Genomic DNA, 18,204 nt, shown 5'->3' with positions numbered 1-18,204 from the left:
ATTTTATAAAGCTGTTCGCAGTATTATACTGCATTTTACCTAAAACGCAGTATAATACTGCGAACAGCTTTATAAAACGCAACCCCTTCTTCTTCCTTGGACCACTGAACGCAGCCCCTTCTCCTTTAAAAATTTCGGTTGTTCTGGTCCCCCCTCCCCCACCCCGCGACAAACTTAAAAAAAAAATCGGCCCCACCCGTCACCTAAAGAGCAAGGAGTGTAGGTCCCACATACAAGACAAGCTTTGGATTCCTTCTTCCGGGTGCAAAAATTCGATTTCAATCAAATTCAAAAAACTTAAATCAAGGTATTTCGATTTTGTTTATGTCGAAACTCGTATAGTACATGCATATTTGTATTGTTTAATGTGTTTCCATGTTAATTTGTGTTATGTTTGTGTTTAAATTTGTATCTTATTTATACCCGGATTGATTTATTAGCTTTGGTACAAAAAATTGTTAAAATTTGATAAATTATTTGTATTTTTAAAAAATTAATATTATTTATTTTGTTTGTTGTTCATATTTGTATTTTATGTTAGTTGTTTTTATATGTAACTAGTATCAGTACCCGCACGATGCGCGGACAAATTATTTCAAATTGCGATGTAGGTTGTTTGAATCATGTACAAATAACCTTAAAATATAAACCTCTCAGATAAAAATTATATAACATGAGAATTTAATTATGAAACATGATATGATATTATTGTTCAAATCACGTAGTGAACAACCAATCTTTTTAATATATATTTGTAGCAACCTAACCTCTTGATTTTGGTACTTGTATTTCGTTCCGCTGTCGATATTAAAGAATACTAAACATGCCATATTGTGATCTATCTTGTTCGATCACAATATATCATATTATCTTAACAAAATTCTTATTATCACTTTATTTTTATCTAGAAGTCAAATATATCTTATTCATCACATCACTTTTACATAAATTCTTTTTTTGTTCTTTTCTTATAGTTATTGTATTATTTAATATTTAATATTATTATACAATCATATAATTTGTTTATTATCTTATAATTAAATTAATGTCTTACTTTTTATCCTTTTAATAGTATTTAATAAAAATAAATATTTTCTTCTTGAAATTCGGTATATTGTTATGCTTTTATCCTCTTATTCATAATATTTTAATCATTTAAATTTATCAATAATATTTTTAAATATAATTTAATTATTTTATTTTATCTATTTTTAAATTAATTTAAAGTATAAGTATCCTCACATTACTTCTATTTTTTTTATGTAAATTCTCTTCCTACTACAAATGTTAATTAGTTTTTATATTAATGTTTTACATACAGCCAAAATAATGTCATATTTTGTTTTAAATTGTAACTTTTAATTAGTCTAAAATATTAATACATAAGTTATTTGATTATCATGTTCCAAATGTATTGAGTTATCTTATAATTAATTTTGTATTAGATGCAGTTAAATTTTCTTCCTTTTTTAGCTATAAGATACAATTTAATTTTTAATTTTCATTAGTAAGATTACCAATATTAGAAATTTATTTTGTATTGTTAAAATTTTATTTAATCATAGAAAAAATTTCTTAATTGTTTGAACACATTATTTCTAAATATTGTAGTAATATTTTTACTATCATTTTAGTTCTTTACATAATATTTTAAAAAATAAAAAAATAATCTCATCTCAAATTCAAATAATTCTTATCATTCTATTTTCTAAAATGGACCGCATTTTTAAAAAATTATGCTATGTATTCAAACTTAAACTAACTACACTCGATTCAGATATTAATCATAGAAAAATATTTTCGTAATTGTTTGAACATATCTAAATATTATAATAATATTTTCACTGTCATTTTATTTCTTTACATAAATTTTCTTTCTTTTTTAGTTTTAAGATACAAATTTAATTTTTGTAAAATACCTATATAAGAAATTTATTTTGTCATTTAAATTTTTTATTTTTTATTATTGTTTTATTTTTCATAAGTAAGACTTCAATTTCCTGGTATTATCCATAATTTGAGCATTCGCATCATAGTTTTAAGAACTTTCTAATCTCAAATTCACATAGCCTTTTCTTTTAAATTCTAATAGTAAATTTCTAATTGTCACACCTCCTTTTTGCGCGCCCCGCCCCGAAGGGTTAGAAATGCGCGGGTGGAGTTTTTCCAATTTAAGTGACAATATTCGAAATGAGATTATTTATTTAATTCAGAGTCGCCACTTGGGAAATGTTTGGCTTTTGGTGTCCCAAGTCACCGGTTTATCTTGAATCCCAAATCGAGGAGATTTTCGACTTTTCCAAATGAAGTCTGCGAACCAGAAATTCTAAGTAAGGAATTCTGTTGACCCGAGGGAAGGTGTTAGGCACCCTCGAATCCCGTGGTTCTAGCACGGTCGCTTAAATTGTTATAATGGCTAAATATCTGATTTAAATACATGTTGTGATTTATGTGCTTTTATTAAGTTTAAACCGCTTTTATTATTATCATTTATTTTATAGAATTGCAACGTCGTGAAAATGCATCTCGAACCACGTCACAATCAATGCACCCGTAGTTGTTAACACATTTTGACTCCGTTGAGACTTGAATTTGGGTCACATCAATGTGCACCCGATTTTAAGAATATAATTTACTTAAAGTCGCGCCTAAAGAATCTAAACGCGTTATTATCTTTGGGGAAGGCAGTGGAATTCACTAAACAGTCCGTCCCAAATTCTAAGTATTTATCATGATCAATTATTGAGGGCCCCGCAATTTGCATTTTTATTCGGCGAGGCTCGTCTCATTATTTTAGAAGGGTACCCTATAATGACTACATTTCTACTACGTTTATCCTTAAAGAGAAGGATGATGCCGAACTTTGCTTGTTTGAACAAATACAGACTAAATCCTTATTATGTTTGCCGAACCTAAACTTGTTTGATTACCTGATTGATTGTTCATGAGGTGAGGGTCACCTCATGCTTTGTCTTCATCGAGTGAATACGCTTATTAATTCGCTAAGTGAGATTGCAAACAAACTAACAACATATATTGAGTTATGTTTAACGACCTCCAAGTTCTATTTTAACACTCTAACCTATTTGAAATTGATAAACGAAATCGGCTGTTTTATTAAGAAAATTACGACTAATTGACCTCAAAACAACTACTAGCTTCCCTCAACATTCATCACATTATTTCGAAACAAGAAATCTACACCGAGACCCGACATCGAACTTATATTGGAGCACATAATCTGACAGGAAAGCTGGCCTTCATAGCCAGACTCTTAATGCGACCGCATGAGAGTTTGTTTGGGATACATTTATCCCGGACCTAGTACCACAGATTTGTCAATTCAGTGGTCTAGGCAAAACACATACAAGTGCTTACCATGACTCTATGTTGTAAAGTCATAACTAAACCAAGCAAGTGTTATGCTGAACTGAATGTATACTAAATCAAACATGATGTCTATGTCATACTGTCATTACTGTTGAGCCATGCTATCTAACAGTTCATCTTAAACAGAATGTATGCTAGTTTATACAGGATACTTGCAGTTTGCAGTAAAAAAAATACAGGCCCAACTACATTCGAACTATCTTTTTACACCAATGCTATAACATAAACTGATGTTCATTTCTTTATTTCTGCTTCAACTTCAAACTTTCAACAATACATGGTTCAAAGGTTGTGTACCTGGGAGTATTTGCAATTGAAGAAGAGGGCAATCGGTAGAGTAACAATGAACAAATTCAGCAGCAGTAACAACACTTAAACAGTAGCAGCAGGGCAGTATAGCAACAGCAACAAGAAACAGTAGAGTAGCAACCACAACTCACAAAATAATTGGAGTGAGATCAACCCCAACTAAACCAAACTTTCGAGTAGAACAAACAACAAACAAGCAGACTCAGTTGTGAGAAATCAATGTTGCACAGAACAGGTCCAGATTTAGTGAAGTCAGAAACAGAAGGAAAGGAAGCAACTTCTGGTTTTGTTTGTCTGAGTTATCAGACAAAAATTCTTTTCTAGTTTTCTGTTTTCCAAAAATTTGAACTCTCAGATATTCCCTCTTAGTATCTCTCCCTATCTCTGTGTGTTCTGTCTGTATGTCTCTATCAGTGTGTATTCCAGCTCTCTCTTTCTTTCTTTTTTAAAATTCTGTCTCTCCCTCTAATTCTGTAACCCCTTTTTCTCAGATGGTCTCCCCCCTTTTATAAGCCTCTATCCTACTCCTTTTAACAGCCTCTTTTTAATATCACAGTACCCCTCCCATGTGCCCTTTTCATTTTCAGATCCCAATTAGTTATTTAAGTATTAACCCCCATCAATATTCCCTGGCAGATTTATTCTTTAAAAGGCTTAATATTTCTTAAACTAAAGCAAGGTATGGGGCAGTAGGATACATCTGACAGCATATGCTGTCAAACCATTTTTTAAAATTAAACCCCCCTTTATGCAGAAAAGCAGGTTGTGCACAAAGCACATGAGGTGCACCAATGCAACATGCTGTGCATGAGTGCACATGCCCTCCAATTCAGAGTTTAAACCAAACATCCCTTTCAAATCAAACAGCTATAAGTAAGCAAAACTGGTTCTTAATTGATTCAGGCAAATGTTCAACAGAAGCAAATCGATTTAACTTTGTTCAAACCGTTGAAACTAATTGACGACACATTTCGACTCGACTATATTAGCATTAACATACACAATCGTAGCCAAAAATCAGACATTTAAACAGTATCGATACATGGTTCGAATTATACTGACTAAGCAGAAATACACTCGAGGAGTCAACTAGTCAGTCCAAACTCGAAAATCAGCTACTTGCACAAACAAATACATAATTATCAGGGCAAATAGAAAGACTCATTCAAACAAACAGAAGTTCAGGCAAAGTGGACGGGGCACAGTTGACAAAATTCAAAGACACAAAATCAAAGCATGAACAGACTTTAACACAATCAAATGGGCCAAAACAAATAAAGAAAAGAAAGAACTCACCTTAAACCTTGAAAAATCAAAACCTCAACTCGGACAACCTTTCTTAAGGCTGAACGGACTTTAATCGAAGTGTTTCTCAAACGAGAAACACTCTGATCAAAGTCCATTAGACCTTAACCTCTTCGGTTTGAACCGGTATGAACCAGTGACGAGGGACCTTGTGGTTTCAAAACTCAGATCTAATATTCGTGCTTCCCTGGTTATATTCAGACCAAACCAAGTATGGTTTGGTCACGAGGGGGGTCTGGGGAGTGTTTGGTATGAGTTTACGGCAGATCGGTGTAGATTAGGTTCCGACTCGAATCTTCAAATGAAGATTCGAGAAGGTGGGATAGGATTCGAAGTGTGTGGTTGGTAGATTTAGGTTCAGGATGGCATGGGGGTTCTATGGTGTTCAGGTGGAGGTCACCGGCGTTCAGGCCGCCGGGTTTCTGGTGAAGGTGTGCAGGGGCGGCTAGGGTTTGAAGGGGACGGGTTTGGTGAAGACGAAGGCAGGGGTGTTGGCTAGGGGGGCAGGGTATGGTAAAGGGTTTATATAGTTAGTGGGTGGGTGAACCTCAACCGTTAGATCAATCTAAATCTACGGTCTGGATCTGAAGGCTTAAATGGAACGGTGTCGTTTTGAGGGTTTGGGTTCGGTCCGGGTGAGACGGGTCGGGTTTGTTGATGGGTTATGGGGAATTGATCTTGGCCGTTGATCAATTTGAGATCAACGGCCCAGATCGACCTGTACCAAAACGACGTCGTTTGGATTCTCTGGGCATCAACTGGACTTGGACCGGGCAGGCCTGGGTTTTGGGCTGTTTGTTTGGGCCAATTTTAACAAAATTGGCCCAAGTCCGGAAGGGAAGGGGTCCTCTTTTTTTTTTTATTTATTTCTTTTTTCTCTTTTTTTTCTTATTTATTTTAAAACAAAACTAAGCCAAAAAATCAAATTAAAATTAAATACACACTCAATACAATTATTTGCACACACACTAAAATATTTCAAAATAGGTAAAGTCAAACAAAATAAAATCACGGACGAAGATGCCTATTCATGATTTTCTATTTAACGACCGGATTACGGTTCGAATTATGCAGGACACATATTTTTTTAAATTTTGTTTTAATAAAGTAAATAAATAAAAACGGGCCGAAGTCACAAACAAATCAACAAGGTGCCGCACAGAAATCCAAAAATTGTGCAGCAGGGCCAATTATTATTTTTTATTTCTTTTTGGAGCGATTGTCGTGCGAAACAAAAATCACGTGCTCACAGCTGCCCCTCTTTGTTCGGAAACACGAAGAGTTTTCGTGCAAAGATAAAGTGAGCGTGTATGAGCGATTTTTGCCTATGGACCACTCCGTATGAAGCATGTTTTTTTGAAAGATCTGACCGAATCTTGCTTCAAAGATTTCCTACATATCCTGGGCTAAACAGGAATCAGGTCAATGTAGTTCGAGAAGTTTTGGTAGCTGGGACCACCATGGGACTACAATGCTTGCTGCTACTACTGCTGCTGTTGTCACTGCTACGTCACTGACCGCCTTATTACAACCAAACGAAAATTAGAAACTGAACTAACTACTTATATGTATGTCAACTGCTAGTTACAAGATTCCTATCTATGATTCTTTTACGACTTGATCTTGGGTCTTAGCTGATTCTGCTTGTAGACTCCGATCTGAATCTTGATGCTTGCGAGTTGCGGCGACTTGTTTAACCTCTGGGATACTGAGTGAGACGCTCTCCATTCACTCTGATATCTCGGGATGTCTTCTTTTGTCTTTTCTTTTTCTCTTCTTTGATTCTGAGTCGAGACTCATCTCGTGGGTCATTTCGATCCGTGTGGCTCGAGGTTAGACCTGCGGGAAAAACAAACAAACGAACGAAATTTTCTGCCCCAGTTTCACTAGGAAAATTTCGTTAATTATTCACCAGGAAGTTCATAAAATTGATGAAAGGGGATATGCATGCTCAGTTCAGGGTTGGAACCCTAATACCGACTAACTGGGGAAAGGTTCAGTTCAGGGTTTAAAACTCTAATGCCGAACAAAGGAAGAATTCAGTTTAAGGTTTAAAAACCCTAATGCTGACTAAAAGGAAAATTCAGTTTAGGGTTTAAAACCCTAATGCTGACTAAAAAAGAAAATTCAGTTTAGGGTTTAAAACCCTAATGCTGATTGCATGAAAAAGCTCAGTTTAGAGTTTTAAAAACTCTAATGCTAGCTGAAAGGAAAGGGTTCAGTTTAGGGTTTAAAACCCTAATGCTGACTAGAAGGAAAAAGTTCAGTTTAGGGTTTAAAACCCTAATGCTGACCAAAAGGAAAATTCAGTTTAGGGTTTAAAACCCTAATGCTGACTAAAAGGAAAATTCAGTTTAGGGTTTAAAACCCTAATGCTGACTAAAAGGAAAATTCAGTTTAGGGTTTAAAACCCTAATGCTGATTGCATGAAAAAGCTCAGTTTAGAGTTTAAAACTCTAATGCTGGCTGAAAGGAAAATTCAGTTTAGGGTTTAAAACCCTAATGCTGATGGCATGGAAAAGCTCAGTTTAGAGTTTAAAACTCTAATGCTGGCTGAAAGGAAAATTCAGTTTAGGGTTTAAAACCCTAATGCTGATTGCATGGAAAAGCTCAGTTTAGAGTTTAAAACTCTAATGCTGGCTGAAAGGAAAATTCAGTTTAGGGTTTAAAACCCTAATGCTGATTGCATGGAAAAGCTCAGTTTAGAGTTTAAAACTCTAATGCTGGCTGAAAGGAAAATTCAGTTTAGGGTTTAAAACCCTAATGCTGATTGCATGGAAAAACTCAGTTTAGAGTTTAAAACTCTAATGCTGGCTGAAAGGAAAATTCAGTTTAGGGTTTAAAACCCTAATGCTGATTGCATGAAAAAGCTCAGTTTAGAGTTTAAAACTCTAATGCTGGCTGAAAGGAAAATTCAGTTTAGGGTTTAAAACCCTAATGCTGATTGCATGAAAAAGCTCAGTTTAGAGTTTAAAACTCTAATGTTGGCTGAAAGAAAAATTCAGTTTAGGGTTTAAAACCCTAATGCTGATTGCATGGAAAAAGCTCAGTTTAGAGTTTAAAACTCTAATGCTGGCTGAAAGGAAGATTCAGTTTAGGGTTTAAAACCCTAATGCTGATTAAAAGGAAAATTCAGTTTTAGGGTTTAAAACCCTAATACTGATTGGCTGGAGATAAAGCTCGAGAATGCTACACGATCTATTTTTTGAGTTTTCTTGTTTTAATAGAAGATAAAAGGGAGTTTTGCGGGAACTCACCTTTTGAGTGAATTCCTTATTGCCAAAATGTTTCTTGTACCCGTGTACCTTCTTATTTGGGCGACACCCGCTTCTTGCATGGTTGTCTTGGATCATTCCTGTTTCAACTTTTCAGACAAAGAACAATTGTTAGTTCGGAAATGACGGTTGGTTCGGTGACCTTGATCGTTCCCAATTGCTTTGTTGCGTCTCTATTTCTGTTGCGAAGTCCCGCCATCGATTTGATTCGAATGGCGAAACCTTTAGACTGCTCGGGCTTGTATTTCCGGATTCTGTGATGATTTGCCTCGTAAGGCCTCCTTTTTTTTTCTTTTGTCCCATTTTGATTGAAGGTTCTCAACGGGGATTTTTATTGGAGGTGTTCTGTGGGAACTTGTACAAAAGGAAGCTAGGTGGGGGGAATATTTACAAAGTGGATCCTTTGTGCGGATTCTGTACAATGGGGTATGCTGGGTTTTGTTTCAAAACGGGTTTCCCAGTGTTTGTTGGGGTAAGCTTGTTGGGGAATATTTACAAAAGGACTTGCTGGGGATGTGCTGATGAAATTCCAACGGGGATTTTTTTTTTTTTTACTGGGGAGACTTTGTGGGAGATTGTACAAAAGAGAAACTCTGTGGGGTTTTGTACAGGGGGAGATTCTGTGGGGATTTGTCCGAAGGTGGACTTGCTGGGGAAGATTTCAAAACTCTTTCTTCTTTACTCTGAAACACCATCAAACGTCATGATTCATCATGCTTGGTCAATCATACCAACAAGATGAGGCGCTTTCCTTCATGAGACGGGATTCCGTGCAAACAAATCTGCCACCTGTCCTTTCCGGTGTGTCCTGAACTCGGGGTAAAAATGCAAAAGGGATTCGGGAAGAAACAAAGAAAGGGGAAAACAAATCAGGAAAAGAATACCCTTTTCGGGACGAGAGAGACTTATCTGAGGAAGATAACGCTGGCTTTAAATGACATGACATGCTCTTTGGACTGGACGTCTGACCTTCTAAGAGCTTGCGTTTTCCCGAACCAGAACAGATCTGTGATTCCAAAACCGGTGGAACTTTGCCGAGACCTTCTTGGGGTGGCGTCATTCCTTTTCGGCCAGCAGCGCCTTTTGCGGGTTTTCGCTGGCTGACCTCTCTCATTTCTCTTCCTGTCATCGCTTGATAGCACTCTTTGCGAGTTTTTTTTTTTACTAAACAAGCTCTCTCATTTTTGTTTCTCTACTCCCGTCGCCTCGTGGTGCCCAAAGGTTTTCACCGCCGAGACTCTCTCATTTTATCTCTCTCAATTCAGAGTGTGCTGGTCTCCATTTGTGATGCTTATTGGTTCCCCACCATATTCGGTAATTGATTTGAAGGCTTGTGCTTGGTAAAGAGAGGTAGATGATACTAACTTCTAAACTGCTCGACGTGCCCCGGTTTCAATTTCAGGGTGAATGGGATTTTATTGTTGGTGTGACTGAACCTCAGGGAGAGGCTGCCTACGTATCCTTTCGGAATCAAGTCAAACGTAGTTCAGGCCTCAATCAAATTTTGTTTTGTTTTTGTTTTTTGTTTTTCTCTTTTTTTTTTGTGTTTTGTAAGCGGCTCAAAAGTTGGTAGAGAGAATTGGGTAGTGTTTGGGGAGTAGTGAGAATAAACACCTTCGCCATTTTCAACGTGTCAGGACCACTGGAGTATGATTTAGACGTAATACCTCTTGACTGCATCTGCATTTACTGCTGTGTCGGGGTCATTTCCTTCGATATCACCTAAATACAATGCTCCTCTTGGCAATATTTTCCTTACGATGTATGGGCCTTTCCAATTTGGGGCAAACTTTCCTTTTGCTTCTTCATGATGCGGCAGAATACGCCTCAGTACCAGCTGACCTACTTCGAAATTCCGGGGTCGGACTTTCTTGTTGTAAGCACGGGCCATCCTTCGTTGGTATAACTGTCCGTGACAAACTGCAGCCATCCGCTTTTCATCAATCAACGTCAATTGCTCTAACCGAGTCTTAACCCACTCGCTGTCCTCGATTTCTGCTTCGACAATGATTCGAAGTGAAGGAATCTCTGCCGGTATTACGGCCTCGGTCCCATAAACCAAAAGATAAGGAGTCGCTCCCACCGATGTGCGTACCGTAGTGCGGTACCCCAATAATGCAAAAGGTAACTGCTCATGCCACTGTCGGGAACTTTGTATTGTTTTCCTCAAAATCTTCTTGATGTTTTTATTTGCAGCTTCCACAGCACCATTGGCTTTTGGCCGATAAGGAGTGGAATTCCTGTGTGTTATCTTGAATTGCTCGCACACATCTCCCATCAAGTGACTGTTCAAGTTTGCTGCGTTATCTGTAATGATAGTCGCAGGAATACCGAAGCGACAGATAAGATTTGAGTGTACAAAATCCACCACAGCTTTCTTGGTGACCGACTTGAGAGTGACAGCCTCTACCCATTTCGTAAAGTAGTCTATGGCAACTAGTATAAACCTGTGTCCGTTCGAGGCCTTTGGTTCAATTGGTCCAATGACGTCCATGCCCCAGGCGACAAATGGCCATGGTGCGGACATGGGATGCAGTTCTGTGGGAGGTGCATGAATCAAATCACCGTGCACCTGACACTGATGACACTTCCGAACGAAACTAAAGCAATCCTTTTCCATGGTCATCCAGTAATAACCTGCTCGAAGGATTTTTTTCGCCAAGACATACCCGTTCATATGAGGTCCACACACACCTGCGTGTACTTCGTGCATGATCTTTCTTGCCTCCTCGATATCGACGCATCGTAAGAGATTGAGGTCCGGGGTCCTCTTATATAACAATTCACCGCTTAGAAAGAAACCACTTGCATGTCGCCTAATGGTCCTCTTCTGATCTCCAGTAGCATGCTCTGGGTATTCTTGCGTCTTCAGGAACCTCTTGATGTCATGGTACCAAGGCTGCGTATTTGATCCCGCCTCGATTACACTGCAGTAACCGTGTCTTTCCTTGATTTGGATTTCCAAAGGATCGACGTGGGCGTTGCCCGGGTAGGGTAGCATAGAAGCCAGAGTAGCAAGTGCATCTGCCAGTTCATTGTGACACCTCGGAATATACCTGAACTCTATTGAGGTAAAGCGCTTGCTGAGGTCCTCCACATGTTGTCGGTATGGGATAAGTTTGACATCCCGAGTTTCCCACTCGCCTTGAACTTGCCGGATGATCAGGTCAGAATCTCCCATAATCAGTAAGTCTTTGACATCCTGATCGATTGCCATATGCATGCCCATAATGCAGGCTTCATATTCAGCTGTATTATTTGTGCAGAAGAAACGAAGTCTAGCTGTGGCGGGATAATGCTGACCGGCAGGTGAGATCAAAATTGCCCCAATCCCTATACCCTTGGCGTTCACGGCTCCGTCAAAGAACATCTTCCAAACATGAGCTTCCTCCGAGATCACTTCTACGGTGTTTACCTCTTCATCTGGAAAGTAGGTATCTAATGGCTGGTATTCCTCATCGACCGGGTTTTCGGCCAAATGATCTGCTAACGCCTGGGCTTTCATTGCCGTGCGAGTGACATAAACTATGTCGAATTCCGTAAGCAAGATTTGCCATTTAGCCAGTCTCCCAGTAGGCATTGGTTTCTGAAATATATATTTCAAGGGATCCAACCTGCTTATGAGGAATGTAGTGTGGGCTTGGAGATAATGCCTCAGCTTTTGAGCAACCCATGTGAGAGCGCAGCATGTCTTTTCCAACAGAGTGTATTTGGCCTCGTAGCCGGTGAATTTCTTGCTCAAGTAGTAGATTGCTTGTTCCTTCTTTCCGGTTACGTCGTGTTGCCCGAGGACGCAGCCGAAAGAGTTCTCTAAAACTGTCAGATACAAGAAAAGTGGCCTTCCCGGTTCTGGAGGGACCAAGACCGGGGGATTCGAAAGGTATTCTTTGACTTTATCAAAGGCTTCTTGACACTCAGTTGTCCACTTAATCGCCGCATCTTTCCTTAACAGCTTGAATATGGGCTCACACGTGCTTGTCAGCTGGGCAATAAACCGACTGATGTAGTTCAACCTGCCCAAAAGACTCATCACGTCTTTCTTCGTTCTTGGGGGAGGTAGATCTTTGATAGATTTTATCTTAGTCGGATCTAGCTCGATACCTCTCCTGCTTACGATGAAACCCAAAAGTTTACCTGACGGAACTCCGAAAGCGCATTTGGCTGGATTTAGCTTCAAGTCATACTTCCTTAGCCTCTCGAAGAATTTCCTCAAGTCTTGGATGTGATTATCCTGCGTCCTGGACTTGACTATCACATCGTCCACGTACACCTCTATTTCCTGGTGCATCATGTCATGGAAAATGGCAGTCATGGCCCTCATGTAAGTAGCCCCAGCATTCTTCAGACCAAATGGCATGACCCGGTAACAGTAGGTGCCCCAAGGCGTGGTGAAGGCGGTTTTCTCGGCGTCCTCTTCATCCATCAGTACCTGATGATACCCAGCGTAACAATCTACAAAAGACTGTATCTCGTGTTTGGCACAATTATCAACGAGGATGTGGATGTTGGGCAGCGGGAAATTATCCTTAGGACTTGCTCTGTTCAAATCTCGGTAATCTACGCATACTCGAGTTTTCCCGTCCTTCTTTGGTACTGGAACCACATTCGCCAACCATGTTGTATATTGGACTACCCGAATCACTCCCGTTTTCAGTTGTTTGGTGATCTCCTCTTTAATCTTGTCACTGACCTCAGTTTTGAACTTTCGTTGCTTTTGTTGGACTGGAGGACAGTCAGGATGAATCGGCAATTTATGAACCACCAGATCAACACCTAGTCCCGGCATGTCATCATATGACCAAGCAAACACATCTTTGAATTCAAAAAGAAGTTGAATTATCGCCTCTCGCGTTTTCTTGTCCGTGTGAATGCTTATCTTGGTCTCCCGGATTTCTTCCGGGGTTCCTAAATTTACCGGTTCAGTGTCATTCAGATTTGGCTTAGGTTTATTCTCGAAATATTCCAACTCTCGGTTTATCTCCCTAAAAGCCTCTTCCGCATCATATTCTGGTTCTGGGTTCATTAATTCGCAGTTAAATAACTCATTGTGATCTGGGCGTGAAGTCCGCAAGCATGTCATATTTAAAGCCGCATTATTAGGACTGAAAAGGAAGATAAGAGGAAAAGTAATAAAAATCAGAACAAAAGAAAGAATAGGAAAGCAATGATGATTTTTTGTATTTTTGTATATTTTCTTTGGAAAGTTGGAAGACAACAATGTTTACAACTAGGAATTCAAAACAACAATTGAAAAGAAGAAAACGTTCAAGTTATGTCCCGGAGATAACTTGTGATACAGGAAAGGTGGCAGGGCAGGTCTACCCGGACTTCCGTCTAGTCGGGAATGGCGTGGCCTCCCAGTTTTGAAGTTGGGCGTTCGGTCCCATGTACAGCATCTCAGCAGTGCTTGTGCCTTCACCTGGTTGAACCATGTGGACCTCGTAGAGCATTTCTCTCATCGCCCCACATATTTCCTCGATTTCCTCAGCTGTGAAGACCTCATCATCTTCTTCTTCAGCGTACCTTGGCCTGACGAAAGTCGCATATAAATCCGGCAGTGGTTGAGGCAACTTCCAGCCCTCATTTCTCCTTTTCTTTGCCCATTTTTCGTCTGCTGGAGTAGGTTTGAAACCTAGTCCAAAAGGTTTCTTGATGACTGGTAAAGTAATGGGTTCTGTTATTCCCTGAAGGGTTCGTCCAAGTCCCTTCCCTGGCCTAAATCCGTGCCGGATCATCTCTTTGGCCACCATGACCGAAGCGTTAGACAAGAAAGGCTGGGGGCAAGGTACTCCCTCTTCGTGCTGCTCTGCCAGGTACCACCTCGAAAGCTTGATAGACCGTATGTTCGCTCCCTTCTCTTGGTTCAAGATACGGGATGGATGGGTCCCGATAAATGGCATGTTCGTCTTCCCCATGGACCACGATCTCTTGGTCTTCGTACTCGAACTTCACCATCTGGTGAAGAGTGGAAGGCACGGCTCCTGCCGCATGGATCCAAGGTCTGCCAAGGAGGAAGTTGTAGGATGTGTCCATGTCGATCACTTGGAAAATTACTCGAAATTCGACTGGTCCTATGACCAGCAGCAGGTCTATTTCTCCCATGGTATCTCTCTTGATGCCGTCGAAAGCTCTTACGCAGACGTTGTTGGGTCGGATTCTTCCGGTCTCAATTTCCATTCTTTGCAGCGTGGAGAGCGGGCAAATGTCAACACCTGATCCCCCATCCAGCATTACCCGCTTGACGTAGTAGTCCTCGCATTTAACTGTTAAGTGCAAGGCCTTGTTGTGTGCTGCTCCTTCCGGGGGTAAATCATTCTTGCTGAAAGAGATTTGGTTGACGGCGAAGAATCTTTCTGTCATCCGCTCTAGTTGCTCCGCCGAGGTTTCGACCGGTACATATGCTTCATTCAGGGTTTTCAGCAGGATCTTTTGATGCTCGGTTGACCTCATTAATAATGACAGCATGGATACTTGCTCAGGGTGCTTGCGCAGCTGATCTATCACTTCGTAATCCGGCATCTTCATTTGTTGGAAGAACACTTCCGCTTCTTCAACACTCACGGGCTTCTTTGGAGGGAAGCGCCTTTGTGTGGCGTTGTTCAGTTCTTGGGTATTTGAGTACCCTCCAATGAAAGTATTTTCTGGAAGTTCTCTCATGACTTCTTTACCTTTGTACATTACCAAAGTCTTTTGATAATTCCACGGCACTGTGGACGGGTTGGTCATTGGCTTTTGTGGCACGCGTCCGATAACCACTGGCTCATTCAGCCGAGGTGGTTGAATCGTCCCCCGAACCACATAGGCCCCTTTTGGCACGTACATAGGTTTTGTCTTTTTGATCCCGAAGTTCTGCGCCTTCTCAGCTCGACCTCGTGGTATGTAAAGAACTTCATTTTTTACAGGTACCACTTTCTTCTCTACCTTCTTTTCAGGCTTGTTCTTTATAGCCTTGACCACTTCCCCCATTTCTGATTTTTGGTCTATTTCAGGCCTCTTCCCCGTGTCGACAATGGCAATTATGGCTTTCAAAGCAGGGTCGAACTCTTTGTCTTCACAAATCATGCCGATCAGCGGCCCATTATTGTGAGCGGGCAATGGATTGTTTGTTACATTCGGGATCTCCTCGTCCCTTAGCACTATTTTCCCCTGCTCTATCAAATTTTCGACCACTCTTTTCAATGACCAGCAGTCGTTTGTATCATGTCCCTCGGCCCCTGAATGATAGGCGCATCTGACTCCGGCTTTGTAAGAAGGAGATGTCGGGTTTTGCCTTGTTTGAGGGATGGGTTGCAAGAAACCCAACTGGACCAACTTTGGGAACAAAGTTGAGTATGGCTCACCGATGGGCGTGAAAGTCCGCCGTCGAGGTGGCTCTTGGGGGCGGTAGTTATTCTGCGGGGGTTGTGGGTTATAGTGGTTGCGGTAAGGAGGCTGATTTCTGGGAGGTGGAGCTGGGCCTCGGTTGGCTTGTTGTGGTGGATGGTTATAAGGTTGGGCATTCATGACCATATAAGGTTGATGAGCATATGCCGAATTTGAATGGGGGTAATAGTGTTGTGGGGCTCTTTCCGGAAAATGGGGCCTGGGATGACGATACTCCCTTGCTTCAGAGGCTGCCATAGTCGTTTCTTCTTTCTTCTTCCCCCTTGTTGTTCCTCCAGACCCGCTTTGGACGGCCTGGGAGGTTGCCCTTATGGCTGCTTGACTCAAAATCCTTCCCGTTTTCAACCCATTTTCCACCATCTCTCCAATCTTGATCGCTTCCGCGAATGGCTTACCCATGGCCGACATCATGTTTTGGAAATAGTCAGACTCTTGAGCCTGGAGAAAGGTAGTGACCATTTCCACTTCATCCATGGGAGGCTTCACTCTCGACGCCTGTTCACGCCACTTAATAGCATACTCTCTAAAGCTTTCCGAAGGCTTCTTCTTCAAATTCGACAGAGAGTTTCGGTCTGGCGCAATGTCGATGTTATACTGGAATTGTTTTACAAAATCTCTGGCGAGATCATCCCATATATGCCATCGGGACATTTCCTGATCCATATACCATTCCGAAGCTATCCCTACTAGACTTTCCCCAAAGTATGCCATTAGCAGTTCTTCTTTTCCGCCGGCTCCCCGCAATTGGTTGCAGTATTTCTTAAGATGTGCAATGGGGTCACCGTGCCCGTCGTATTTCTCGAATTTGGGGGTCTTGAAACCCGTTGGCAGGTGCACGTGAGGGAACATGCACAGGTCGGCGTAAGAGACGCTCTTTTGTCCGCTCAATCCTTGCATATTCTTCAGACTTTGTTCAAGGCTTCTCATTCTCTTGGCAATCTCATTTTGTTCTACAACTCTGAGGTCCTGATCCTGTCCTGGTGCGAGCTCGCACTGAGGCGGTAGAGGATTAGTACTGGTAGCGAACCTAGTTGGTTCCATTGAGAACGATGGTGCTTGGAATGTAAAAGAGGATGAGTCAAAGCTTGGCTTGTATGTGGCAGGCTGTGCCGTAGCTGGGCAAGGCGATGCAGTAAAGATGTTCATGCTTTGCATCAGTGGCCGACATTCGGGGATGAGGCTCAGAAGGTGATCCTGCAGAGAAGGCGGAGGTGGCTGGGTACCCAAATGGGGTAGCAGGGTAATTTATGGGGACATTAGAAGTCCCACTTGACCTGGAGAATAATTCAGGGAATCCGGGGACGACACTTGGCGGCTCTTTCCCATTGTTCCAGTCATCCAGCATTTCCAACATGCGGAGCCGTAGGATCCTATTTTCCTCCGCAGTTGCGGATTCAGGTGTGAGGACGACTGAGATTGAGCTCTCCTCAGAGACGGGGACTGTTTGCAATGGAATTTCCGAAGACATTGCCACACTTCCTTTTGACCTGGTGAAGTAAGTGTGAGTATTGCTTCTGGTCCTAACAACAGGTAGTTGAACACCTCTCCTTGACCTCGTGAAGTATGAGTGCGAGGCCAGACTTTCACCAAACCAACCGTCCTTTCAAAAACCCTGGGAAAATGCTCAATGACAAACGCACGGTTAATTTTGCAGCAAATAATAGATAGTTAATCTCACGTTGGGCATGATGCACCTGTACAGTTAAGTGGATTACTATATGTTTGCTACGAGAGCATGCGTCATTCCGGCATTTTTCTCTTATTAGTTTTTCCCCTTTTTTTTTTCTTTTCTTTTCCTCTTCTCTTTTGTTTTCCTTTTATTTTATTTATTATATATACATATTTTTTTTTTGTTTTTTTTTGTAGTAAAAGAAATGCGACCGGATCCGATGAGGATTGCCTACGTATCACAATGCCTACGTGAATCAGATCATTACGTAGTTCGAAATACACAAATGAGAGTAAAAGAAACAAACTCTTTATTGTTGAAGCAGTCTATTACAAACTACAAAAAAACAAAAAAGAAAAAGCAAACTTTGAAAATAAACCTAGACTCAAAAATAGACTAAAAATCACCCTGATGGAAAAACAGGCAGAAAATGCTAAGATACAGGCTTGAATTATGAGTGCATTATGGTTTTGAAAATTGGTGTTCGCGGGGCATCGTTCGGCCTTGCCGCGGTCCTAGGTGTGAGATCCCTCTCAAATTGCTCCAGCTCATGCATAGTCTGCTTGACATAACCCATCACTGCCGAGAGGACGGTAACGCTGGACATGTTCTCACATCGTTGACACCTTCTGATGATGGCATGGGCAATGGCCCTGATCTTGTCTCTGGTTTGTTTCTTTTCTATGAGTAGGTGCCTTATCTGATCACTGCACGTCTTGAATACCTGTGAGTCCTGTATGTGCTGATCCCTCAGCTGCCGCACTTCTTCCTTCATTTGGGCCAACAAGTCGTAACAGTATCTACTCTCCATTTGGAAATCCCTGGCCTGCTTAACTGCTTTAAACTCAAGTGTAGCCATCTCCCTCTTTATTT

The sequence above is a fragment of the Nicotiana sylvestris genome, chromosome 8, assembly GCF_000393655.2.
Source record: "Nicotiana sylvestris chromosome 8, ASM39365v2, whole genome shotgun sequence".
In the NCBI taxonomy this organism is placed as follows: Eukaryota; Viridiplantae; Streptophyta; class Magnoliopsida; order Solanales; family Solanaceae; genus Nicotiana; species Nicotiana sylvestris.
This window is presented reverse-complemented; position numbering follows the sequence as displayed.